General features: G+C 43.7%; 2 protein-coding genes across 16 annotated transcripts in view; one reads left to right on the top strand and one right to left on the bottom strand.

Moving 5' to 3' along the window:
- scara5 (scavenger receptor class A, member 5 (putative)) overlaps positions 1-27380 on the top strand; it is a 187455-nt gene that overhangs the window by 49240 nt on the left and 110835 nt on the right. For 9 of the 12 annotated variants that reach the window (XM_086189322.1, XM_086189319.1, XM_086189317.1 and 6 more), the window contains exon 2: positions 25502-25713. The exons of the other annotated variants lie outside the window; for them this stretch is intronic. The gene's annotated coding sequence lies outside the window, so the exon portion shown is untranslated. The remainder of the gene's footprint in view (positions 1-25501; positions 25714-27380) is intronic. 12 annotated transcript variants of the gene reach the window in all.
- The window catches only part of LOC147243269 (exostosin-1), a 146925-nt gene that overhangs the window by 96404 nt on the left and 23141 nt on the right, over positions 1-27380 (bottom strand). The window lies entirely within an intron of this gene.

Here is a 27380-nt window from a genome sequence, read left to right as displayed (position 1 = left end):
TTTTTGGGGGGGGTTTTGTTTTTGTTTTTTTGCAGGAGACATCTTGCATCAGTCAATCATGTCAAATGAAATTTGCATATTTATAAATTCTCTAAAATGTCATTCATTTTCTTGAGGGAGCAGGAGGGGGAGGTGTAATTTGAATAATTTCAACAAAAAAATTGCACTTTTCTGTGTGAAAACTGCCAGTGGCACTAATTATTATTATTACTACAGTATTATTATGATTATTATTATTCAAAGCTGAATACTTGGATACATCTTGGGTCCTCTGTGTTGGTGATAGAGTTGGTGGAGGGCACAGGTTACTGCTCAAATCTGGAGTCGAAATGAAAATGTTTCTTCTGAAATCTCCCCTGTCAAGATTCCAAAAAGAAATGGGACGTATGTCATCCCTTCAGTCCAGACCCCCTTTAGAAATTCAGGGATTTTTTTGGGGGGGGGGGTGTACGGTTCCGACCCGGCTCTGGGCCTCCGGGCTCAGAGGAAATGGAACTGTCAAACCTCCAGGAGCATGTCATGCTGTGATCCGGCGGTGCATGTCGCCGCCTGGAGCAGTTGCAGCACAAGAGCAGCCGCACACGCAAGCTTCAGAGCCACAAACATGAGTTGTTCTCATGTTTGTGGCAGGTTATTTTTATTTGAGCTTTCTTGTCTCTGCTTTTGTCTGTTTTTAGGTGCATGAAAAAGTTCCTGTGACAGACATGAACTCAAAAATGAATGAGGCCTGTTGTCACTTCCCGTATTTTTTGAGTTTACATGGTATGAATGTCTGAGTTAAAATATTTGCTCTAGTTACATAGTAAGGTGGCCTTCACATTTTGACTTAGAATCTCCTACGATATCGTAGAACCTGTTCATAAAATAAAATGAGAATTTCAATTTATGGACACACAGGCACTGAGCTTCGTCTGTAATCACACCCAGTTGAAGGTAAATGATGAGATTGGCGGATTACAGGCATGACAGGCAGCTGTGCACTGCCTTTCTCTTTAAGTGGATGCAGCACTTTCTCTCAGTGTCCTGGGATTCTTTCTGATGCGTTTGTGCAGCTTGCCAGGACTGTAATGTAATTTCAGAAGCTTAAGCGACTCTATCAATTTACCAATCAATGCACCATCTCAGGTCCTGAAATATGTTGAATCTGTAAACTGAAATGATTTCACCCCTGCAAGAAAAAGAGGAAGATGAAGAAGTGCATCAGGGGTAAAAAAAAGAAGAGAAGCTTCCTTGTTAGAGCAGCAAAGCATGGCAGACGTGTGGCAGCGGGCCCTCGGGTTAAACCTGCCGAGCTGCAGTGAAACATCCAGGCGGTCAGACTAATCTGGCAACCCTTTCTGAGAGCCGGCGCGTACTCGCTGAGGGAGAGAGAGAGGCCCCTCGTCCTCTCTGCAGCTGCAGCCGGCGGTAACACCAGCAGAAAAGTATCAGAACTGTTCCCCCGTGATTCTCTGGCCAGCAGCTGAGCAGAATACTGAAGCGTCCAGGAACACAACAGCGAGGTGTTCTTCATAAAACCTCACCAGCTGGAAAGGTGATCGTCTTGCTGTCAGTAGAGGCGGCTCTTGTGTGTGTGTGACAGTAATTGTGTTGATGTTTCCCAGTGATTTCTTTTAGAAGCCACAGAGAGGATGATAGTAGCAGTATTGAGCTGCATTGACTCGCGATTGCGTCAAGTGGGAGATGATTGGAAACACGCTAGCGGGTTTATCGGCTGCTTAAAATGTGTCTCAGGTGAATCTTTGATTGTGATGTTTGAAGTCTGAGAGAGAGAGAAGAAATCACCATGAAAGAATCTATTTGTGTTCTGTGCCTCATCTTGATAGCTGAGCCTGGGATTATTCCCACATTATCAGTGACTTCGAACGCCGCTTGACTGGGATACAAAACACATTCGGGAGCGGGAGGATACGGAGGGGGAAAGATGCGGCTGAGAGGAAGCGAAATAGCTGACTTTCTCAAACAAAGGAAGGACATGAAATCCATCCTGTTCACGACTAAATATACGAAGGAATCTGAGAAACTAAACAGATCAAACAGAAGCACCAGCGTATTCAACAGTGGGATGAATCGATAAACCATCTCCATGATGACCCCCCCCCCCCCAAAAGTTCCTGTTGCAGGAGGCCAAAAACTGCCTGATACTTGTCCTTCGCCCCGTCTCCATGTATCAGAGTGCCTGTGCCCAAGTTCACTCCACCTCTAAAAGACAGTTTAATCAACGGAATTCTGACGACCCGCATGAACACGAGGAAGGACACACGTTGTGAAAACGTCTTAGGAACTAAATCTAAGGATCAGTTCAGTCGTTAGTTTGTTAAGATTCAGAGGGATTTGGTGGCTCAGTCTCAGAGACGAGAGGTTGTCTGCCGTCCTCACTTCATGTTCATTAGCGACGAATTTGAAGAGATTCCCTCCAGAGATGTCGTGCTCACCGCAGTACGACCGACGGACGGACAGCTGTAGGCCCTCAGTGGCATGGAGGCATGAACAAATGTGACGGGACTGTTGATGTCATTGTATGTTGTTGCCAGCGATTCTTACCTTGATGTTGACGTAACTGGAAAGTTGTGAAGGCAGTAAATGGACACAATTTTAAGTCTATTTAAGCTACTGTCACACCCTGCTGACATGCAAGTGTGTGCGTGTGTGTGTTTCGGAAGTGAGCGCTCAGCAGGTTCGTCCTCATCTGGCGGCCGGCACCCAAGGGTTTGACAAACAGGATCTGGCCCAGTGGTGCTGCTCATTAGCAACATTTGTATGGGACCTCACCTCTGAGTGAGTGTGTGTTTAAGCGTGCGTGTGTGTGTGTGTATCGCTTAACATTTGAATGTGATCTGGGGAGCTCACCTTTGCTAGACTTGCAGTCAGCATTTCTCCTGAGCAGACACACACCTCAGGTTGGCAGGCAGCTAATGTTTCCTTAATACGTGCGACGGCTGCACTCCTGCACAGCGATAAGTAACGTGGCTGTAGATCACCGTGTCACAGTCACGTCCAAATGTTGAGTAGAGCTGCAGGATACTGCTGAGGAGGGCAGAAGCAGTTTTGCCGTATGTCACAGGTAAGCTGTTCCTTCAGCACCCAAAAGTCCCGGTAGTATTATATTTCTATTTTTTATTATTTATGAAGCATTTTTCACTTCTGTGACCGATGGAAATAAAGCTGGCTGCATGTAAACACGGAACTGTACTGTTAAAGATCCGATGTCACCCGTAGAAACGGGTTGGAAAAGGGAGGACACGTTAAAAAAAACAAAAAAACACTAGGAGGTGATTGGATGAACCACCTGTCAATCACCTTCTAGCTTTGGTGATAATGGCACAGTGTCAGGAGCTACAGAGTTAATAGAGGGAGAAGGTTCCACTGTCCTGAGAACACGATACCCCCCATAAACGAACAGAACCGGAACTTATCCAGAGGTTTACGAGACCTCCTCTTCAACAGGCCCTATGTTTGGACACGCTCAACGGGTCCACAGCGAGAGGGAAAACAGCATTTGACTCCACCCAACTCAACACCCTTCATCTCTTAACTTTCCACAAACGCACGACTCCATTGAAACACCTGAAGTGAGCGTCGCCATGTTACTGAGCTAACGCGCTCGTCACTAACAACAGACGCGAGGGGAAGGCCACTGACGGTGGAGGTGGCGTTTGTTGAAATAAAATAAAATAAAACGACTGAAGAAACTAAATCATCAGCTGAGTCAGAAGCCAGAGACGGAGAGCAGAACACAGCCACCATTAGGTTAATGTGCTATGAAATGAAATGTATTTCTTAGCCGGCAGCCCACCCCCCCCTAAGTGTCAGCTAACATGGCTAATGAACTTTACTCGCTCATCAATTACATGGAGCCATAATGGCCTGTAGAGTTTGAACATGGATGGAGTCAGAACATGTGTGCAAAACGAGGAAGTATGATTTATACGTAACTGGAAAAAATGATAATTAGAATAGAAGCTAGTGTGAGGGGGCAAAGCTGGCCGGTGTGGTCTCCTTAGCGTCACGAGCGTAAACCCTCAGACTCGCACTGTGACCTGCTAATGTCAGAACATCATGTCTTCACGGATCTTTCAGTTCCTGCTACACATCAAACTTGGAGAACACTCGGATGCGCCAGACCTGCAGTGTCTGGAACTCTTCAGTCCTGAGACACACTAGCGAGGGGTTCAGTATAGTTCCTGTAATTTTGATTGGGGTTTTCTTTCATGTCAAAACACTTTATTAATGTCATTTGCAACAGGAAATGACTATTTCCCTTCGTGATTTGTGTATATTGACATTTTTATTTCGTGTTTTGATACCTCACCTCGGTAAAAAAGAAAAAGGCGAATGAGTTCCAGCAGCGGCAGACTTCAGTTGAAGGTGGGTAAATCTGCCCAGAGAGCAGAGATTTGTTCCACAGATGATGAGTTTCTATTGAAGTTTATTCTCGCTGTCAACAGAGCAGCTGACTGGTGTCCCAGTGCTGAAACCAGGACTGCAGTAACAGATTTCTGTGCTGCTACTCAGTTCCACTCATTTAATCGTAGCGTCAGATGAAGTCAATTAAACGATGTTCCTGTGGTTCTTTCATATGTTTTTATTTATCCGTATGTATCAGCTTTTGTTTGGACTATCAATGATATCCTGAGTCATCCAACCGTCCCATGGGGACTGTTGAGTTTTGGTGAAGGATTTATGCTTTGTGACTCTTTGGATCTTCAGTACTCCGCATATTCGTGACTGTAGTACCACGGTGTGTATCTACCGTCCTGTAAGGGTTGTTTTGTTGGTTCCTGCCTGTTTTTATTATGACTTTGTTCACTTACATTCGCACGTTATCAACGCAGAGACGCCAACCGGTGAATAGGACGCTAATGGAAGTCTTTCAGTCCTGTCAAGTTTGAAAAAGCAGGACGAGATGATCGGTCCACAATCCAGAGCAGTTGGTGGTGGTAGTGTTTTGCATTCACACACACACACACACACACACACACACACACACACACACACACACACACACACACACGTCTAGGAAAGTGACTCCAGGTTGAGACAGATGGTTGATTTCATCCTATTTTTGTCTCTCGCACTGAGTTTGTTTTAGAAAGAACACGCAGAAGCAAGATGTTAGCAAACATATTCACCCCCGATTGACTCTCTAACTCTTGATTTTGTTTCCCGTCCTGGCGACTGTCTTTCTCAGCCAACTGTCTTCACTCCCACCTCTCTCCTCTCCTCCTCCTTGACACTAATAAGCAGCAGAGGAAACTCTTACATCCCGCCCAACAATCAGCCCAAATAAATCGCACCTTCCAGTCTGCTGTCTTCTCAGCCTGTCAGCACACACACACACACACACACACACACACACACACACACACACACACACACACACACACACACACACACACACACACACACAGGAAACTGGATAGGGTTTTACTTCTGAGGTGTGATAAACCAAAGTGTGCCTATACAAGTTTTTTGAGCACCTTGATTAAGCTCCACTTACAAGTATTAAGCTCTATTATTCTTATTATTGTTATTATTATTATGCTACTTGTTCATAACAGTCATTTTAAATCCTTCAAAGCACACGAGTGGCATTTTAGAACAAGACACTGAAACATGGGAACGGCTTGTTTTGTTTCAGGTGTTAGACGTGTCACTGTCAGCGATGCAAACTTTTTTCTGGGTTTTAGATTTAAGTCCTGCGTCCGCGCTTGAGCACCATGTCTCCATGAACCTGCAACTACGGTTGAACAGCTAGAATTCTGTAACTTCTGCAGTTGTTTGGCTGTGAGGCGCAAATGTCATGGAAGTTGTGCATTTGAGATGAGAAGGTGTTGGCGTGGATGTGCCGAGGACTGGAGTTGGTTTCTCGCAGGCGTTGCTCGCGGCCGACGCAAACACAAGCTGGTCACTAACAGTCGTATCTTTCGTTCAACTGGGAGAAAACTAGAGAAATCTCTCATGAAATAAAAGATCAGAAATACCCAGTAGGTGTGCGTTGTATCCACTGGTTTAGAGGGAGCTGTGTGGAAACCAGGAATGAGCAGGAACAAGAGCTGAAAGTGGTGTCAAATGAATGGAATTAGTTTGATGATTTGACTGCTGTATTTGACAACAACAGATTATATACAGGCTTGTTGATGATAACTGTATTTTTTCTTAATGTACTGTGTATCAGTGTAACACACACACACACACACACACACACACACACTGAGCAGTTTACTCTCAAGCCAAATGCGATTGTTCGAGGCAGAGCGAAGGGAACAATTGTTTGGACAGAATGTTGAGATATAATCCCTTCATCTGGACCCTCTTTCCCTCTGTCTTTTCAGCTCCCCTGCTCTCACACACAAAGCGGCACACACACACACTCTCTCTCTCTCTCTCTCTCTTTTTCCCAGCGTGGTAGAAGACAGTGCAAAACTCTCCATCACCTTTCATTATTTACAGCTTTTCTCAACAGCTCCCATCTGGCTGCTGATCGTCAGTCCTCTGATATCAGATCAGTCCGAAAAAAACAACAGAGCAATAAAACAAAGAGCCCGGCTGATGGACGAGTGTTTCCACCGACTTAAACGCACAGATTTGACTTCCTATTTCAAGAACAACTTGGGGGGATCATTGGGTTGCGCGGTGTAGCCTTTCAAGTAAGAACAATCTCTCGCTCCGGCATCGTGGTGGTTCTCCTCTGTGTGACCACCGGAGCCTGAGCCTGTCCAATGGCAGGTGGTCTGTCTGCAGCCTGGTGGTGAACAATAGCAGAAACACAATCATGGAGCCGCTACGTAGGCCTCATGGTCACTTGTCTCAGCCGCAGTCAGTTCCTGCTTTATCTTGAAATGTAACTGTCTTGCGTCCGACCCGCCTTACTTCCTGTCTTTGTCTGTTTTCCCTCGTTTTTTTCTGTGCTTCCCTGTGTCCTGTCTGCTGCTCAGTCCTCGTCAGTCCCAGTGCTGGTGGTCCCTGTTTGTATTTGTGCTGTTTCAACCCCCAGTCTTCAGACCCTCAGTTCACCTTTGCTTGTTGCTACTTTGTGCAAACTGTTTTTTCGTGTTAGGTTTTTCTTTCAGTAAATCCATGAACCTGATCTTGAGTTTTAACGTTTAAGTCAAAACACTTGACATCAGCCTCCTTGCTCGCACCCCCCCCCCCCCCCCATGCTGTCATTTGTTTAGGCGGACACACGTGCGACGGTGTTAACCACCACGCTTGGAGACAGCGAGGGGAAATGGAGGGCAGTTGGGTTACAAATACCGAGTGAAATGATACATGAATGGAACATTTCTCTTCTTTTTGTGGAGGCGCAGACTGGATACATAGATTGATATAGTGTATTCTTAGATACTTGCTGTGCACTTGGCTCAGAAACTCTTAAAAGCAGATGGAAGCAGAAGAAAACTCCATGAGGTTCTGTGTCCACGGTGCCATCATACAGCGTTTCCACCGAAAATAGCACACAGCTTCTCTCTACCTGTGTTCATTATTGAGGGGAAAAAAAACCCAGTTTGCTGCTTTAATGAGACTTGCTACGGCCACCCTCTGTGTGTGGTACTTTAGTGTGTGAGAGTGCAAGACATGTAGAGCCACAGAACACACACACACACACACACACACTAGTCAGTGTTGGATGTAGAGGATAGGCTCCAATCTCAAGGTCAGAGGAAGCTATAGGAATGCTGTAACAACCTGTAGAGACACGCATGCATGCATGCACGCACGCGCACACACACACACACACACACACACACACACACACACACACACACACACGGACAGGAGAATTCCCTAAATGAAATGTCATTGTCAGCGTGTGAATGTGCTGCTGAATGGTTGACAGTCAGCTGTCCCAGCGCTGTGCAGCAGAGGCGGCTGCTGCATTGTCTGCCGTACAATAGTGATTAGGAGGGCGAGAGAGACAGAAGGAAAGCGAACGTGGATCTTATTGTGTCTCGCACAATGGCGTTTTAGAAGAATACAAGAGAGAGGAAAAAGATTATTGTCTGTGGTACAATAGCGTTTAGCAGGATAAGCAGAGAAGAGAAGAGCGGAGATTTAACAGGAGATTCACTGGATCTGTCGGACTGCGTTTTCAAAGCAAAGCGCGTGGACACGCACAATCTAAACACACACACACACACACACACACACACACGTTCAAACAACAAACGAGACTAATTCCAGAATTAAGAAATAATTTAAATACAACAGACAAACACTTAAAAGTTGAAAAGAGGTTTTTAATCACATTGCTGAAAGATTACAAAGTGAAAAAAGTCATGGCAGAAAATAATCCCACACCAAGGTCTGCTCGGGTATTTTTTTTAAAGAACTGTCAATTAAAATTTGAGATGCCATTTAATGCTTAACAAGCCAGCAAGTGTACCTTGAAATACCAGAAAACATTCATTTAGATTTGCACAATAGAGTCCACTTTTTGTTTTGGTATAGAAGGATCACCTGTCACCAACATGAACCCAGAACAACCAGACAGGATCTATTTACCGTGTCTCGTGTACACGTGTAACTGGCGTAATCTTGTGTTGTTCCTGCTGGCATTTGGACGTTGAAGGACTTGTCATCATGGCGGATGTTATGATGTAAAAGGACGCCAGGTTTGGTTTTTTTTTTCTTTCTTTTTGACAGACAAGGAGTAAAAATACTCTCGGTTTAAGGAGTTCTGCGTTTTACTTAATGATTCCATTGGGACTTCATGGCAACAGAGAACACAAGTGGCTCCCCGAGTCTCTCTCAAGTCCCACCCTGGCTGTCACTCACGCCAGGGAAAGAAAATCCCATCACTGCTGTGGGGGATAAGGGTCACAGCAGGAGATGTTTACCAGCGAGGAAGAGAACGCTGTAAAACACCAGAGTGTGAGGTGTTGGTGATCATGTGACAGTGAGCATGTACACACTCTGAAAACTGGCAGAAGGTCAGAGATATTGAACAGACAGGTTGGCAGAAGTTTGGCTTAGTCGGTTCCCGGGGATCTCAGTTTGGCTCTTGTCAACCAGTCTATTTATAGCCGTCCCAAGCTCCACCGATACAAATCTCCGTCCGTCTGTGAAAATCAAACCGGCTTGACCTTTTTCCAATTCTTGTCATACACCACAGTGAAGCAAGGGGGATAATCTTCAGTTAAAGAGGGGGCTGATAAACAAGAACGGATCCCCGTCTGTTCCAGATTGAGTGTTAACTGTTTTTGGCTGGTTTTATTCCTCAGCTCTGTCTCGGTACGTGGAGGTAACGCACATTTCAGGGGGAGGCAGGATGCGAACTCTGAGAATGGAGGCTCTTCCAGGGGAGCTGCTGTGAGGCTGCGTCAGGGTGCCCTCGGCACCCATCATTTCAACAGATGAAGAAGAAAAAAAAAAAGTTCATAATGACAAAGATGGACGAGGTAAAGTGCCTGATACAGAGATCGCTCACTAAAATGCAAACAGTTGGTGAAATATAAACCTTTTTGTTTAGGACTTGTAGGTGGCCGCTGTTGCCTTGTTCTGATTGTTGATTTTCAGCTTGGACTCTTCCTGTGGACTCGGTTTGAAACGTCTCCGACATCTCTTACACATCCTGTCTTGTAGTACCTTTGCTTCTCTGTTGATCTCTGCTTCAGTTTTATTTTTAAATCTCTTTGCCTGCTGTGTCTTTGTCTGCTTTACTTCCTGTCCTTTCCTCTCTTTTACTTCTTGCACCAAGGCAGCTGGACAAACAAGTGTGCGCCTGTGCCATCACGAGGTTGTGTAAACCAACAACTTTTACGTTTGCGTCGTATATCCAGTCTGACTAAAAAGTGCATCGGCTAACGGTATACCCGCTAACAGATAGCATTACTCTTGGTGTCTAGGAGCCACATAAATTAATGAGCTTGAACAAAGAGAGATTAAACTGTTAATTGTTTATATCGACGTTCTCATCAGGCGCATCATCAAATTACATAGAAAATGACAATGTAAACGCACCGACCGGAAAACTGAGGTCGGTGGCATCTGGCATTGCTCAAGACATCAAACAAGTCCCAACTCCTGAACTTGAAGCTTTTAGATAAGTTTGTCATCAATACCACAAGATGGGTGTGTGTGTGTGTGTGTGTGTGTGTGTGTGTGTGTGTGTGTGTGTGTGTGTGTTTGTGTTTGTTAATCCCTTGAATGCGGTAAATGCAACACCACTTCAAGGCCCATTTGTCAGTTATTTAGGTTTTTTTTTTTTTAATAATAATTTTGAAGCCAAATCTTAATTTCCATCCAACCCACCCATTTTTTTAGTGTAGAAAATAATTTAATAAAATCAAAAATTGGTTCATAAACACTATAGAGCAGTCAATTAAAGCTCAGAGAGTTGGGACAAGGAGAATCTTATTGATCACGTGGAGAGGAAGGAAGCTCGTTGAAGCAGGAAGGTGTTCAAGTGGGAAAACAAAGAATGCAGCAACTGGAGGAAATTAAATGTAACACCATCAATTTAATCCTGAGTGACTGAACGCATGAGTATAATGAAAGACCATTTTACTACCATCCATACACATCATAGCATTTAAACAATTGTGTGTGTGTGTGTGTGAGTGTGTGTGTGAGTGTGTCGTGACAGAGAGCCGACCTGTCAGCCGTGCAGCCTGATTTACAGGAGGCCTTTACAGGAAAGTACCATGACGAACATTAGACAAATGATACTGAGACCAGGCAGGATGGATTATAAGCACATAGGCAAAGGATGATATGCTGAAGGAGTCTCTCTTTCTCTCTCTCTCTCTCTCTCTCTCTCTCTCTCTCTCTCTCTCTCTCTCTCACACACACACACACACATGTTAGGAAAAATACATCAGGGCCGAAATGAGCTGTAACTGAAACTTGTCCTAATGGGCCGGTTTAGCTGGAAAGCATACGCTATTAAATATGCATAATATTCAGCAAAGTCATGTAGAGTGGCCACTCAGAGCCATTGAGGGATACGGGCCGGGATCAGAGTTAGACCCTGTGCACACACTGAAGACGCAGGGGGGTAAATCCTAAACGTTACTTCAGCTATGATAAGGATGAAATTTTAATGATCCCAGTGGGAAAAACTGAGTCGCTGCGGTGAAGGAACTGTAAAATGATACAAGGAGGCCTAATAAAACTGGGTTAAGAATAGAACAAAGGGGGAGTGAGCACAGAGAAGCATGTGCTGATTGGCAAAGGAACATAGATGAAACCTGAAAGCAAATATTTTGAGCGGAAACGGCAGAAAAACTAGAGTTATCACCTCGTGGTTGTGTGCCTCCGCAAACCAGGCCAGTTGTAGTTTGCGTTCATGTTTGTCCACACTCTTAATTCTGGGTGTGCTACAGACTTTAAAGGGTTAGTTCAGACAATAATGAAGATCATGTGAAATATTTGAATCCCCAAAACACTGCCGGAGTTTCACGGGAAGAGAAGTTGCAGGTCACGGCTGCTACGGTGAACCTTGAGGCTGAGAAAAACATGGCGTCAGTGGCATGTTGAGGCTTCTTCGTACCCGAATCACTTCAAACAACCAGTACGGAGTGTATTTATGGTCATTATTAGATATTTTATTTTTCCTGTTTTGGAAATTGGTCTGCATTTGCTTCAGTTGATTGAGAGATGTGGCGCAACATTATGATGTCACATTCAAGTTGACCTTTGACCTTTTCTTTTGCTACGAAATGATTTCCCTTCATGCAGTTGGACATCTGCGTCAATTTGTCATCATTATTTTGCCCCTCTGGCATGTGATCGTGCGTTGGTGGCAACAACATCGTCCTCTTTCTCTTTCCGACAGCGTTGAAAAGTTGCTATTTATTGTTTGTCGATCAGCTACAGAAGTAGTTGTGTTGTTAATGTTGCCGAGGCAGAAGAGAAAACATAAATATTCAACTCATATCCGGATGATGTGCAACCGTAAGAGAGTAACTGTCAGCTCAGTCAGCTGACTGGCGTCTCCACCTCATTTTTACAGACTGATCCCACCTTTTTGTGTACAGGCATTCTCCCCAGCTGGCTAGCATGTCATCCCTGAGTCCCTGGCGACCCCATAAATGTCAAGTCATTTCAATGTCACTTCACCAACATCTACTCGGGTGCAAGAGGACGCTTTCTCTGGTGAACCTGTCAGCTTTATAAGGCTGTTAAAATGATCAAAGTCCCTTTTAGAAGCCCTGAGAGGGAGCGGGAGTGAGAGAGCGAGAGGAGAGGAGAGGAGAGGAGCGGGCGCCGACAAACATGCAGACAGACAGGAGGTGATGGAGTATAAACACAAAAGCAGACAGAAAGCTGAAGAGCTAAGGAATGAAAGAGGGAGACATACATGTCCTTTGGGGGTGACATGACATGGTTATCAAGCCCGGCCATACGCTTTTGCCCGTGGCACTAATTACACCTCATAGTTCATCTGCAGTCAGACACACCGAGTCGTCATGGAGAGCAGCACTGGAGCAAACGTGATGTAATCTGGAGCTCCGCGTTGGTTGCACCAAAGAGTGAGAAATACCAATTATCTAGGAGCAAGTCCCCCCCCCCCCCCCCCCCAAATAAACCCTAACAAACATCCAATTCAATACAAAGCTTGTAAAGTTGACATTGGGATGCTTCGAATACCGCAGTCACACACAAAGATCTGCCTCAACATCAAGTCTGACTGCTAGGTGAGGACGTGAAGCAGTCAGAGGTGCATTGAAATTGATATGTAAATCTACCCAGAATAGATGTTGCAACCTCAGGGCTCCAATGTCCACTTATTTATTACACCAATATGACATTTCCAGCAAACCAGCTCCTTATTAGACCTTTTTCCTGATTTATGAAATGTCAGGACTTTGACAATATTGATATATCTTCTGCTCAGCTTTGTAATTTAAAATAATGTCAGGCTCAGAACAAATTCAGAGGTGAATTTCAGATACACAGTTTTGCTTCTGAGTTTTACCTCCGGTGATGTGACTGGAGCTATTCGTCATTCTGCCAGCAGGATAACCCAAAAACTATGAAGCTGGATTTCACCAAACTTGGTGTAGCGTTGGCCGAGCGAAAACCGACTACGTTTTGGAGCAGATCTATTTAATATGGCAAAAAACTGCATTTTTTTTTTAAACATTGATTTTGGTTGAGATGGCTCTGGAGGAGGTACGTACTGGCAGAGGTCCCTCAAGTTGCAGTTTTAGTACTTCTCTTGAAACATGCAAATGTAAAAACACATCCTATGATATGACTTTGATAAGTAAATCAAATTTTCCGTCGGTTTTTACCAACTTAAAGGATATTAAGCAGTACTTTAAATGAGCTGTCCTCAAAGGTGGAGCTTGTGGGAGTTGTTTGTGTACCCTAACCTAAGACATCAGGTAGAGCAGGTTCAGGATTTTGTCCGTAAGTAAATATCCCGATCAAGTCCGCCATGATACGACTCGCAAACATTTTGTTTTGTTGACCCAAGTTGCTAACTCTTCCTAACTACTAGTATGCATGATGCTAAGCTAACTAGCAGCCAGTGTGTTCTGTTCAGGCTTGTAAATACGTGTATACCCCAAAAAGTTGGCATGGCCCTCAAAGTATTGCTCAACGGTATGTACAATAAAGTATTATGTAAAATATACTTCATGCCATTTCTTTTTTTTAATGATGCTAATATTTCTCAAACTGAAAATAATTCATTTAAATCTCCACTTCACCCGAACCCAAGTATTTACTGTAATTTGAATTAATTGCATAGCTGTCCATAATTATAATTTGTGGCAGTAATTCCATTTGCTCAACTGTCTAGAAAATAAAAACAACAACTATCCATTAATTAGACAGAAAGTAACCAAGTGGCTGAAAGACTGAAAAGGAAACAGAAGAATCCTTCCCTGGAGTGAGAGTTATTAATATTCAAGCAAAATTAAAGACAGCCGTTGAGCCTGTTTGGCTCACTGAAATTAAAAGAGAAAGGTGCGTTACACATAACAAACCATCAGCTGAAAAAGAAAACATCTCCAAATGTGATTCCCTGCTTGCTTTGAGTTGGAGCAACTTGGCCCTCTTGGACTTGGTAATAATTACAGAGCTCTGGCTCGAGTTGGAAGGAATTACTTTAGCTGGGATTTATATTTTGTGTTACAGTAACACATGCAGCATGTTTGAGCCAGCGCCACTTATAGCTGGGAAACAAAGATGATTTCCTCTCAGAAGAATTCCAACTGTCTTTTGCCGGGTTCAACTCCCAGCAGGCCTGTGTGTGTGTGCTCGCACTCATTTGTATTCCTCCATAATCCTTCCCTCAGCGGTTGAGGCCAATAAATAGCGCTGTCAGGGAGAAAGAATAGGAAGGGAAGTGAAAAAGTTCACTCTCAATGAGGAAAAACAGTGCCCGTGGAATTAAAGCCAACACTGCTTGAAGTTTTTGGTTGGCAGTACAAGCGGAATTTGGGGGGAGATTCGAACTTCATCCAAATACATCAAGAGCATACACAACATTAACAGGCAGACAATCACCCATGAACACTAAATATCAGCAAAACAGCAAACATCAGCCTATACATAAACAAAGCCTCTACAAAAATCCTCTCAGTGAATTATGAATTATGTATTCACATGAGTTAGGGCCTTCGAGGGCCACTGCTTCAGCTCATTAATCAGTGTATTTTCAGTGGAGAGGCGGAAATATACCCAATTCCTGTGCTAGTTCAGAGAGGAGGGAGGCACACGTACAAATGAGCATCCACAGGAATCTGCACAAACACAAACAAACATGGAAATTACATTTGGAATCAATTAACCACCTTCAATCAGGGTGGTCACACGCTTGTTTTCTGAGGGTTCCTTATTTTTATTTTTTTTTGTCAACAAAGAAAATTGGCAATGCTGGATATGCAAAATCTGAAAGATGTTTGTATGCCTGGAGAGGCTGTGTACAGATCTGAAGTTCCGCAAGTATGCGCTTATTTAGGGTAATTAAATACAAATGAGTCACTTAATAGTTTATATTTAGTGATATTGATTATTAACCATCGTTATTTAACAAGTTAGGAGTGCCCGTCAAAATGTAGCCTGTTGTGAAATGCAGACAAACGAACCTGGCTGAAGTTGAAGGGCTTGAAGGTGCAGTAAGAGACATGATAGGTAAAAGTGCTGCGCTAGAACTTCTGTTATTCTTCTAATCGTATTGACGTCACTGTTCCTGACTCCCGTTCTATTTTTCAGAGTAATTATCTGTGTATTATTTGCATACATTACATTACATTTTTTAGCTTCTTCTTCTTTCTTTTTTTTTGGCATTTAATTTCTTCATCATTCAAACATCCACACATAATATTACACTCACCTTTTGCTTAATTTTAAAAACTCCGTGTACATCACCTTTCAAAACAGTTGTTATGTAGCACCTCACAGGTGGTTAAAAGACATATAATAAATAAAAAGTAAAATAAGCACCAAGATCAGACTACTAGATGCCACAATACGATACCGGTCTGTCAGAGTTGGATTTTAGAAGGGACTTTAAAGGTTGAAACAGAGGTTCCTCTGGCAAGGCGTTCCCGACTCTTGGGGGCCTGAAATAAACAAGTCCTTGCCAGAGGACCTCAAACTGTGACTTGGCTCATAAGAGGCGAGGGGTTTACAAACGTATTCTGTAGCAGTACCTTACTTAGCCTTGAATGTATTTGACAAAACATCTTAACAATTCTAAAATCAACATTTGACCACTCCAGAGAGGCCAAGAGGCGATGTTATCACGTTACCATGAAGCGGTTAAAATATTTGCCGAGGACAAGAAGGACAGCTTTGGCTGAAGAATGTGGATGAGTTGCAGCATTTAAACTGTGATAAAATAAAAGAGAGGATAACGTTCTCTAGGTTGGCAGGGGACGTGAGCAATCTGTAACAATCTGTGTTTTGATCTTATTCAACTCCAGTTCAGAGAGCACTCGTGGTACCAGTCGCTGTTTGTGGTACGTACATCTGGGTCTGCATAAAGTAGAGCACTCTGCAAATTCTGTCCCCAAGCGGAGGCACATCCATTGAAAATTATACTGGACCTAAGACTGATCCTTGTGGCACACCAAAGGTACAGACTGGTGTGTAGAGGATGAGGTATTTTCAAGCAGGTTCTGTAAAACAGAAAATATTCGAACCAGCAGAGGGCAAAGGGTCGAAGATGTCAACATATTTCTCAAGACTGAGCAGGAGTATGTAGTCAAATGTGGCACTAAGGTCCAAAAGTATCAAAACTTAGCAGCTCCCAGCATCAGCCGTAACCAGGAGATGGTTATTCTTTACCCGCTAATTCAGTCCAACCGAAGATCTCCAGGGGAATATTCGTTTGTCTTCAGTTTCACAAACAACTGTGGTCTTGATTCACAACAGATGCAGGGCAATATAGAGCTCCCCTGGTCAGTGTGGCATACAGGAATGGATGGAGGGAATAAGATGAAGAGAATTATAGCAGGAAGCTAGAGGTGAAAGGTGGCTGGAGAGGTGGATAAAGGGAGTACGGAGGAGGTGCAAGGAGTAGGCGGACTGACAGCACTGCCTGTAATGGGCTCGCATCACAGGTCTGGCATCTTCAGCATGTCTCCTATCTTTCCACACTGTATCCTTGCCTGTCGCTTCTCATCAGAGCGGGCGAGCAAGCAACAAGCAGAGAGGCCGTATGGATGGGGAGGGAGAGAGACAGAGACCAGATAGGTTTTATTAGAGAAAAATAACAAAAAGCCTGGTGGATGGCGAGTTCAGTACCTTGAAACGGGCTGGATTTAGATGGGTGGAAGTGGTTGATGTACAGCTGGTGACGAACAGGATATTCAAGACTTTATTGATCTGACAATGATCCAACAGGGAAAAGAGGCACTTGCCGTAAAACTTTACATGAAACAATTTCTGGGATAATAGATGAAAGTACTGTATATACTAAAAAGAAGAGGAAAATGGGGTATCAGGCTAGCAGCCAGCCAGCCAGCCAGCCAGCCAGCCAGCCAGCCCGCCCAAATTGATATTTTGAGTGTTCATTGAACCGCCAACACTAGTGTTCAGTGAGAGGGTCACTCTCAAGATGAAAGACTGACAGGTTACAGTAAATTACGTAACTCATTTTGTGTACGTAGAAGCCCTCGATCTTTGACTGGAAATACGTCTGTTTTTGTTGAATAGTTTCATTATAGGAGCAATTTCTATTCTTATGTCATCATAGAAATAAAACAATTTACTTAAAAATATGTAGAAAAAAAAAAGATGACCCCTCCAGACGTATGTTTGCAGTAACTTAACTCGCAGTAGAAGGGAAATAACAGACGCCGACTCCTCCGCTTTTACATTTTGTGGTCTGGAAGTTTCTTTCTACTTCATTCTGAGCCCTGCTGCCATGACTGACACCCTTAAAGGTAACAGTTCATGTTTGAATTTATGTAGCGTGTTGTATTGAGGACATCTTTACATCGTGAAGTGTGTATGCGGTGTAGTTCCTTCCCCAGAGCTGGCTGTGGGCTTTCACTCATCCCTTAACAGTGGTGACAACTACAGCTTCAGATACAATTGCTCTTGGCACTAACAACTTCATCTGGATGTTTTGCCCTTCGGATATACTCCAAACCAAAAATGCCTGAGTTACTATCACCATCTGTCAAGCTGTTCAACAGAGATTTTTTTTCCTTCTAGTGACAGATAGAGAAAGCCAACAAGGATGGACTCTACACTCCCACAGGAGGATGGCAGCCAAAAATTAGGGCACGACAGTTTAATCAGCTTCCAATCTCTTATGGAAATTCTACTCAGCATTTGTCTAATAAATCTCAGCTCACCGTCAGACGATAGTGGCATGTACGAGCCCGTCCTCACCAGAAGAAGAAGCAGATAGGTCATTAATAGATGAGGGGAAGATTACTTACAATCATGTATACGTGACTGATGCCATCTAGTGGCCATAGTCATTCTGAGCAATTAAACAGGAAAGAGGTTCCGTCTATGGGGGTGGAGGGAGCGGTGGATGGTTTGATATATTGAAGGCGGCACGGTGGTGCAGTGTTCAGCACTGTGAGTTGGAGCCCCGGCTGGAGCACAGGGTCTTTCTGTGTGAGTCTCCATGTTCCCCCTGTTCCTGCTGGGTTCTCTCTGGTACTCCAGCTTCCTCCACAGTCCAAAGACATCAAGAGGGACCAGGTTAATCCAGACTCTAAATTGACCGTAGGCGTGGCTGGGAGAGCCAATGGTTGTCTGTCTCTGTGTGTTGGCCCTGCCATGGACTGGTGACCTGTCCAGGGGGAACCCCGCCTCTCACCTGAAGGCTGCTGGGATAGGCTCCACCCCCCACCACCCTAAACAGGATAAGAGGTAGAAAATGGAAGGATGGATGGATGAAAATTCTGTATATGGTGGTGGAGGGAGCGGTGGATGGTTTGATATATAGAGAGCTGTTTCAATTGAATTCAATGCTTTTTCATGGCGGTTTAGACATGAGATGTGAGTGGAAACTGATTTGTCAGATTTGGTAGTGCAGATTTAAAGGTAAAACAGGATCTTTTCCTGACCACTTTCCCTATATTTTCGTTTCCAAAGGTTGCAAACCAGGACTTCTTTGGATGTACATGCAGGCACTGCCCTCTCAGTTAGACTGGGCGTCAAAACCAGTTACCTAATCTTCACCAGAAATCTTTAAACGAAGAAACAGCAGCAGCTATCAAAACCACAGCTGCTGTCCTATGTATGGTGAGACATGTGTGGCAGCGGGGATGGGAAGACCAGTACTACCCAGTGTCAGTAATTCCACATGAAAGCTGGTTAATAATACGACATGAGTGCTGGCGATGTAAATAAAACAGTACTTGAGCGTTCTCTGCGGCGTCCGGGGGTTTCCTGGTACAGTAGACTGTCCTGCTGTAAGTTACATCTCAACAATGGCAAGCATGTTCCCCCACTAACATGTGCACGCCTGTCTAATCCAATTTTGATAGTGAAGCTGAGGCTGATATGGTGGGACAGCCATGGGGGGGGGGGGGGTTATGTACAGTAACTCAGGATTCCAGGAGTATTGCACCTTTTACTTCTGCGTGAACTGCTTGCTATTTTTTTGATTTTCTGTAAAAATAAATGGTAATCAATTTTATAGTCATTGGTTTTATTCTTCATCCTGTCTGTGATTTTAATGTCATCTTAAAATAAATACTGAAAGGGTCTTAACAGGCCCGTCCGCCAGTCTTTAGCTGCTCCGCAGTTCTGTTGTTTTGATAAACATTCTGAGTGGTTCTGTCTTCAAATGTGCCCAGATGGGCTGTGGCATTGCACAGCAATAAAATCATTACTTAAAAAAAATCAGTTCCAAATAATTACATTGATAATTGATCGCAACGACTGTGGCTATGCTTCAGTTACATGTCGCTACCGCTACAAAAATGTTGACATAAAATATAAACCCATTTACCAAAAGTTCAGTCGAGTTCAAGGAATTTGTCTGTTTCAAGTCTTAATTCTTTATTGTTCAACTCTGAATGTTAGGTTTCAGCAAAATGTCATTTTTCAGTCAGAGCTTGAGAGTTTCTCCTCAGACACTGAATGACCAGGCGTCTTTAGCCAGTCAGTCAATAGTACTGAAGCAAAACAGTCGGTGCGGCTAAAGAATCAAAGTTCAATACCCGAGAAGAGCAGCGGCCCTTGAACGATGGCGGTGTGGCTGTTAGAGAAGGAAAAACTCCTGAAAGTAAAGGTGGCATAATTTACCTCCATTTCAAAGAGAATCCCACCTGAAGTTTACAGATGCAGTTAGAAGAGTTCATCGTTTGTCTTCATGTTTCTTTCCTTGCATAGGCATATTTATATCAGCTGGAAGTCCCGCTAATAGAGTTAGGAAACGTTCGTTGGAGTAGATGAAGAATTATGTTTTGGAGTTAATAACCCAGGATGATGAAGCACAAGTTCCTCTCATGAGTGTGATTTTTTTTTTTTTTTTTTATTTTATTGCAGGCCAAACCAAAATTCAGATATTGGCCTTCGAAGAAATTGGACTAAATTAATGTTCATGAACAAACTCGACTCAGCGCTGGTGTCAGCTGAAGCACGCCGATGATGAAAGCGTCATTATAAGCCCGCTGTTACCTGAGCGATGTGGTCAGTCAGAGGGAATGTCCTCCTGTCAGCCTCCACTTATCCAGTAACAAACAACCTGAAGCTTCACGTCATTAGTTAGCACGCAAACGAGATCTCTATTGATATCTGTTAACGAACTGGCGCGTCCTCGGTTCGATTTCCTGTTCACTCACTCCAGACAACAGCGTCCACCAATTAGTTCCGGGGCTGGACGATCAGTCCGTGGCGTTCTGCTCAGGTGTCGACATTCATTACGCTAAATGGTTCTGTCGAGTTGGCTTCAGTAAAACTGGGCTGCTCTCTCATTACTCATGGAGAGTTGAGTGGACGTGATGTCTTTTCAACTAAAGACCATCTAGGAGTCTCACGGGTGTGCGTCGACGCCTGTCACATGTTGAGGCTCTGACCCGCGAGTAATCAGCAGTTATTACTACATTATTGTCGGAGGAAAGAGAGCTCCCTCCTCTCTGAAGACGATGTCTAAATGTCAAAGTTGGACTGGTAAAAACAGATAACAAGAGATGAACAAAAAACAACGAATGGAGTGGTTGGTTTAAGAGAGGAAGGGAGAGGAAGGGGGAGGAAAATGTACGAGGCCACAACATTAGTTCCCCCCACACTTTGATTAATTCGTGGCCGCAAGATATTAAACGGTGCAAACAAGCTACACACGAACAAGTCTGGTGTTCACAAATGAATTGAAGAGTGAAAACAAGTCATCGTCTTATCTTGAGGTCACTAATTAATCAATTTGCGGGAACAAATAACATTGGGAGGCCCAAATTAACCAAAATTGTTGGAACATGGCCTCATGGTCACAAATGAGAACCACTAAATATTTTGGCTACATCTCCTCCCCCCCCCCCCCCCCCCCCCCCCTCCAGCCACTCCAGGGCTTTGTATGATTATTTAATTCAGATGGTTCTTAAAATAGTCACAGCTTAATTTGAAATATAATTATAGGTATCCTAATCTTAACAGCTTCTGCTTTTCAATATTTAAATACCCACATTCTAGTTCTACATGTTCATTCACTTTGACTGAATGTTAATTTGCAGTAAATGTCTGGTTAGTTGAAGCAGGAGCACCGACGCACGGTGTTGCAGTGACTGACTTATGTCAAGATGCGTTTAGTTACGACAAAATTATTTTTCTCCGTGGTTCAACGACTAAATCCATGATACAACAAACATGTCCGACCGCTCCTGTCAGACAAAGCGCCCAGCCATCCGTCTGATGTATCTGATCTTTTGATTTACATTCAGTCGAACTTGTCCTCCGCCATCCACCCAGGTCCTGTTATCGCTATCATCATCATCTCCTCCTCTGGTTTTGGCAGCCAAGTGATTTCTCGGCGTAACTGTGGAATATTCATGGCGTGCCTCTAACTTTTAGCGGCGCTGCCTCTCTGTGTCATGTTCTCTGTCATTATGGTGCTGCAGTGAAATGACAAGGTACAAGAGCGGGTACATATGTGTTTATGCTACCCCCCCCTCCTCCAGTAGGGGGTAAAAGCACTCAGTGAACAGTCATTCAACAACATACTGCGTCCTATGGAAGTTGAAGAGAGTCCAGACATTGGAGCTGAAGAAGATTAAAAAAAGGGGGGGTGGCAGATGTGTACGTTGTGGCCAGCAGGTATGAACTTAGTTTCAGTTTAAGAAAATGGAACTAATTCATTCATCTTGGCCTGACATTCAAGTGTGATTTTATTTCAGTTGCATCTTGACATGCATGCGGGTTGGGACTCTCTAATCTAAATCATGCAGTCCGGAAAAGATCTGACCAGGTGGACCCGCGTGTGTCAACATTGGCTGCTTCACCGCAGCTCCACTGTTCAGCTGTTCCTCAATGTCAGCCATCACCAAGTTCCCAAGGTGTTTTTGACCAAATGTTTGAGCCTCCGTGAGGAAGCGTACATTGTTCCTGTTTGAATAGAGCTCTGTCACCACCTGGTGGCGCTATGACTGATCAGTTCCAAACTGAATGGGTTCTTCCTTTGCTCATTCCACACTGCTTTACCAAGTTTGGGGAGAAACAGTCCAATAGTTTTTGGGCCTGGGAGGAGGTAATTATGCTAAAAGCTATTGATTTTACTCTTGTGAGTTTGCTGACTTTGAAGCTTCTAATTTTCAACTAATTAAATTACTCGTTTGTTAGTGCGAGAGCAGCGTGGCTGCCTGCATCTTTGTGCTAATGTAGAAGTTTTTCTCTCTGCCTGGTTTCTTCAAACAGATCTTGTGCCCAATTAAGTCAAAGATTTATTTATTATCCCTTAGCAGCGATTTGTTGCACAGCCAGCAGAAAAATATATTAAAAAAAAAAAGGTTAGCTATTAGCTTTAGCTATCAGGCTAACTAGCTAAATAGATGTTTTGATTGCAAGCTATCTAACCAGCTAGCCAGCTAGTTAGCCATAACTTCTTCCTTGACCTACTAGCCTAAGCTGAGAGAGTAAAATAGAGGAAACTCTTGACCGGAACCACAGCAGCAGAACGTGGGGACTCACTAAGGGATCGGTGCAGTCACTTGAGTCCCAGGAGCCGTTGTTCATGCTTTCAGCTGCTCAGGTGACTAATTTCTGCCTTCACCAAGCCATCAGCCCCCTCCTCTGCCCACACATAGAAACCCACAGGCAGCTGCATTCACACTGAGCCATTTCCATGACTCGGGCAGGGGTCGATTGCATGTGGTGGGTCGATGCAGGTCCATGGACGCCGACCAGGACAGGGCACTCGTCTATTTCTCCAGTCTTTCTTTCACTCTCTCCCATATTTGCTATAAATGCAGCCCCCCCCCCCCCTTTTCAGCTCAAGTCTTCCTCTCTGTCTATATGTGGAAAAAAATGAAAAGGCAACAAAAAAAAATGGAATATTGAAAGAATGAGTGCAGTACATCGTTCAGGGTGGAACAGAAATACAGTACAATACCGCCGCTGAGTAAATGTTTTCACACTGTGAAAAAAACCAATTTGAGACAAAGTTCAAGCTCATGTGCTGGAAGCTATTCTCCTGAAAAACTTTCCTTAACACTAATAAGTGAACGACTTTTTTCTGTTTGCTATAAATATCTTCACATTCTACACATCCAGCTCATTTATACGCAGCGGCAGAATGCACAAACATTTTAAATCTAATTATTACATATCCTCTAACACCAATCAAGCATGAAAAGAGACTCTGCAGCTGCGTATCACAGTTTGATTGACACATCTATGCTAAACGAGAGCATCAGTAACGTCCTCGGTAGACTGGTCCCGTCGCCGAGATGAGAGGCAAGACTTCAGCGCTTCACTCAAATGAATAACGATGAGACAATGAGCCCGAACAATAACACAAGTCGGATGAAGAGGGAACGCCAGTCAAGCGTTTGGTGAACTTGGTCTTTGGGGCTTGTCGCCAAAACAAAGAGCAGGTACGCAGTGACGCAGTGCAGATACGTCTCAGGAGCCTAAACATCTGGATCATCGTGCCAAAGACGCGACACAAGGGTGCCACTGTGGGAGGGGTCAACTGTGGGAGGGGTCATGACTTCAATCTGCAGGCATCTTTCACCCTATCCCTCCATCACGTTGCAGGCATACGATGTGTTGATGAAGAGATCGAATGAGTCCATCAGATCATGTAGATCACGTTTTTAATGTCATTACTCTCAGATAACTTTCCCAAATCTCCTTTTGCAGCCAGAAGAAATGAATGGAAATACAATAAGAATTTCTCAGGCATGCAAAGATTTTAATCTTATGCAAGCTGAGGCAATGGGGAGGGGGGGATACATATTTTGAGGCAACAATGTATAACTTGTTCCCTCAAGGAATGTCTTTAGAGGCTGAAGTACATAGCTTGCATTACTTACTAAAAAATCCAAGTGTGGGGAGTTATCTCATTATCTCATGGCCACAAATTAGTTACATACATTATGGCGTGTTTCCACCAAGTTTTCTCCCAATAACTACAAAAATAAATATCAAATGGTTCCTGTCTATGGCCATCAGGTTTTTGCTTCCTGTAAGATGAAACTGAGGGTTAATAAAGTCTTCATTCATGAATTATGCAAATATGCACAACAGGGGATCTCCCATGAAGCAGCTTCATTATTTTGTTTGCAGTCCCCGAGTATCAGTCCTGGAATCAAGTCTAAGTATCTGTAGTATTAATACTTCAAGTATCGACTCACCCACCTCGGTAACTGAAGGAGAGGCGTTCATTAGCCTCATTAGCACTGCTGTTGTGTGTATTCTGGGTGAGTATGGACAGTAAGTGGAGCTACTACAACGGTGCTGGTTCCTACATCAGACTGGTATGAATGACCCAGACGCCGACAGCACCGCTTCTTACCGTCTCCTTTCATATAAGAACAGGACTCGGCAGTTCCATTTGCAACAATCATTATTTCAGCCATTAGCTACTGTATTAGCTACCGGAGGCATTTCTAAATCAGCTACATATAGATTTACACACATACACACACACACACACACACACACACACACACACACACACACACACACACACACACCGAGTCCATTAGGGTCCTGTGTACGAATCAAGCAGGAAATACAAACCCTTGCGTTCCAGCACTGAAAATTAATATATGCAAAACAATGAGCTGCATTAGCTTTTAAAACATCAATCACATAGTAGTCCTGATTTAAGTAACGAGATACAGGAGACAGGATGTGATGTCATCAGGTAAACAGAGACCGTAAGGACAGCAATGGATGTCCAAGGGCAAATCTTTCGATAGAGTTTGCAAGCCTGTGAGTTTTTAAAGGTCAACCTTCTGTGAGACAGGCTTACTTGTCTTGTTCTTTCCGGAGCCGGACAAGAAGATAGAGGCCCGCCTCTTCTGTGTGTGTGTGTGTGTGAGTGTGTGTCTGTGTGTGTGTGTGTGTGTGTTCGAGACCTACAGAGACTAGCTATTTAGCGATGAGTGCTGCTGAGATTCAGGATCTTTGGTTTGTCCAGAAGCAATCCTCCTCATCCTCTCATGCAAAGCTGGTTGTGATCCATAGTTACTTTTGCTGTAGATGCTAACATGTCTCACTGCTATCGCGCTAACATACCTAGCAGTTAGCAAGTCTACGTACCTGTCTCTATAGTTCCCTAATGTAGAACAAAAAGTGAGAAAGGTAATGATAAGGCTAAGAAGGAGATGGAAAACGAGGGTTTTCCCCCCCAAACTGCCACGTTCCTTTCAGTAAGAATGCATGGGTCAGGCAAAATCTTGCATCTCAAGTTGCTGTTCACGTTGCTGATTGGCTCACCTTTAATTTAGATCGTCATTTTAGTCCATCAACTAGAGGAAACGCAAACTTAAACACAGGCTTCATCCTGTATGTTCTATCAGAAAAGCTGTGCGAGTAACAACAGATGTTTTCTGAGAAATGTTGGGAAACTCCCACAAGGCTCCTCTTTTTTTGTCTGTCTTCTTATCTCTGTCTCTTTCTCTTCTCTCAGGACATAAAGTGGTACTTTGGCTTTCAGGCAACTCAAAGAAAGCCTGTTAGGTATCTGGCTAGAGACAGTCGAGTCGAACGGAGGAAGAAGGATCCAAGTAAATGAACTTCAGAGACGATCGGCATCACAGGGAATGACAGAGAGAGCAAGAGGAGAAGTCAGACATGGAAAGCCTGCAAGTTAGAAGGAGTCTAAATAAGACGGAGGTGGAGGTGAGAGAAGGGTGTCCAGCCCCCACCTTTGACCTCGGTTTCGCTCTCTGAGTCACTCTTGATTTTGTTGTTGTTGTATTGTATGCATTCCTTACCCTCATTATTGCCTCGGTCGTATTTCTACCATCATTACTTGTGTATCGTCTGGGCGCGGCTGCTGGGCAAAGGTAGCTTTCATCTAAAAACTCAACGAGTTGCGAAGCGCGAAGGGGACGTGAACGTCAGCAGACGTTTGAAAGGAGGCAAGTCGAGATCTGCGCGACTGCCCTCTTTGGACTGTGGACTTTATGTTGCTGTTTTCTTGGCCTCTGACACATTCGTACTGCGTGGGAGTGCTCCGTTACCACGGAAACAATTACGGAGCATGTCACTGTTGGCCATTTTGAGCTTCGCGAATTTGATTGTTTTCTGGCAATGAATCTGTAGAAACATGATTTTAATTCTGATGAGAAACGTTAAATTTTGATGTTTATATACATATGTATAGAAATATATTTATATAGAGAGAGAGAGATTAGAGATAAATATAGATATGTATGTATATGTATATATCTTTATCTATCTATATACAGTATATCTATATATACTGTAGATATATATATGTGTGTGTTTACATATATACATACATGTATTGACATTAGTGATGATTAGATCATCAAACATGTCATCAGGTCTCAAACTACAGTTATTTGTGGAATTATTGTTTGCAGTGCCTTCTGGGTATGTAGTTCTTCAACTCTTATGTACAGGTTCTTGCCTCGGTTCTCTGATTATCTTTTTCTGCTCGCCCGCTGTCGTGGCTGCAGGTTTAAAACTGTTTCTGTTTGAAGACTTGCAGACGTGCCATGGGGGGCAAACCCCTGACGTTCTAAACACTGGTGGAACTGTGGAGTTCTCCAGCATGTCAGAGGATTTGAGATTGTGTCATCCTTGTAATTGGGGATTTTAATTCTTCTCAAGCGGACCACAACGTCAAGTCACTCTGTAAGCAAAGTGGCACCATATTTTACACTTCTTAGTAATAAATAAACATTGCTTTTATCCATTAAAAAAAAAAAACAGTAGCAGGTATTTTGCATGAAGCATTTGATTTCTTGCACTGAATATTTACTGGCTGATTTTAAAGTTATAATTCAATCAAGCTAAACAGCTGTGCTGCCGCAGTCCTGAGGAGATAAACAGCCTGTGGGCAATTAAGAACAACTGTATCATAAACTAGTGATGTCTTCAGAGGCTCTCATGGAAAGGTGTAAAAACATTAAAGAGTTTAGCTTCAGGCAAGGATGTCGTCAGAAAGGCTGACACACACACACACACACACACACAGACGCATGCACGTTCATTTGCTGCAGTTGCAGAAATCATCAATTTAGAGCGAGTGGCGTTCCCATGGTTGTTGAGCTTATTTACTACTGTGTCGTCTCTCGTCTTTGCAGGAACAAACTGCAGGCTCAGGGATGTTTTAAACGTCCTACGTCTCACCTGCGTTTCCTGGTGTCAAAAATATCCTCCTGGCAGACAGGGAACACACTTTATTTTAAGAGGCCTAACTGATCTGTGACGTATCAACATTTCCCACCTGCTTTCTTACCTGCATTTATGAGGACCCGAGAGGCGAAAATGAAATACGGCGTTGAGGAAAAAAATTACTTTAGCAATTAGCAAGA

The sequence above is a fragment of the Aulostomus chinensis genome, chromosome 20, assembly GCF_037954235.1.
Source record: "Aulostomus chinensis isolate RoL2024-O1b breed Wild chromosome 20, RoL_Achi_v1.0, whole genome shotgun sequence".
NCBI lineage: Eukaryota > Metazoa > Chordata > Actinopteri > Syngnathiformes > Aulostomidae > Aulostomus > Aulostomus chinensis.
This window is presented reverse-complemented; position numbering and strand designations above follow the sequence as displayed.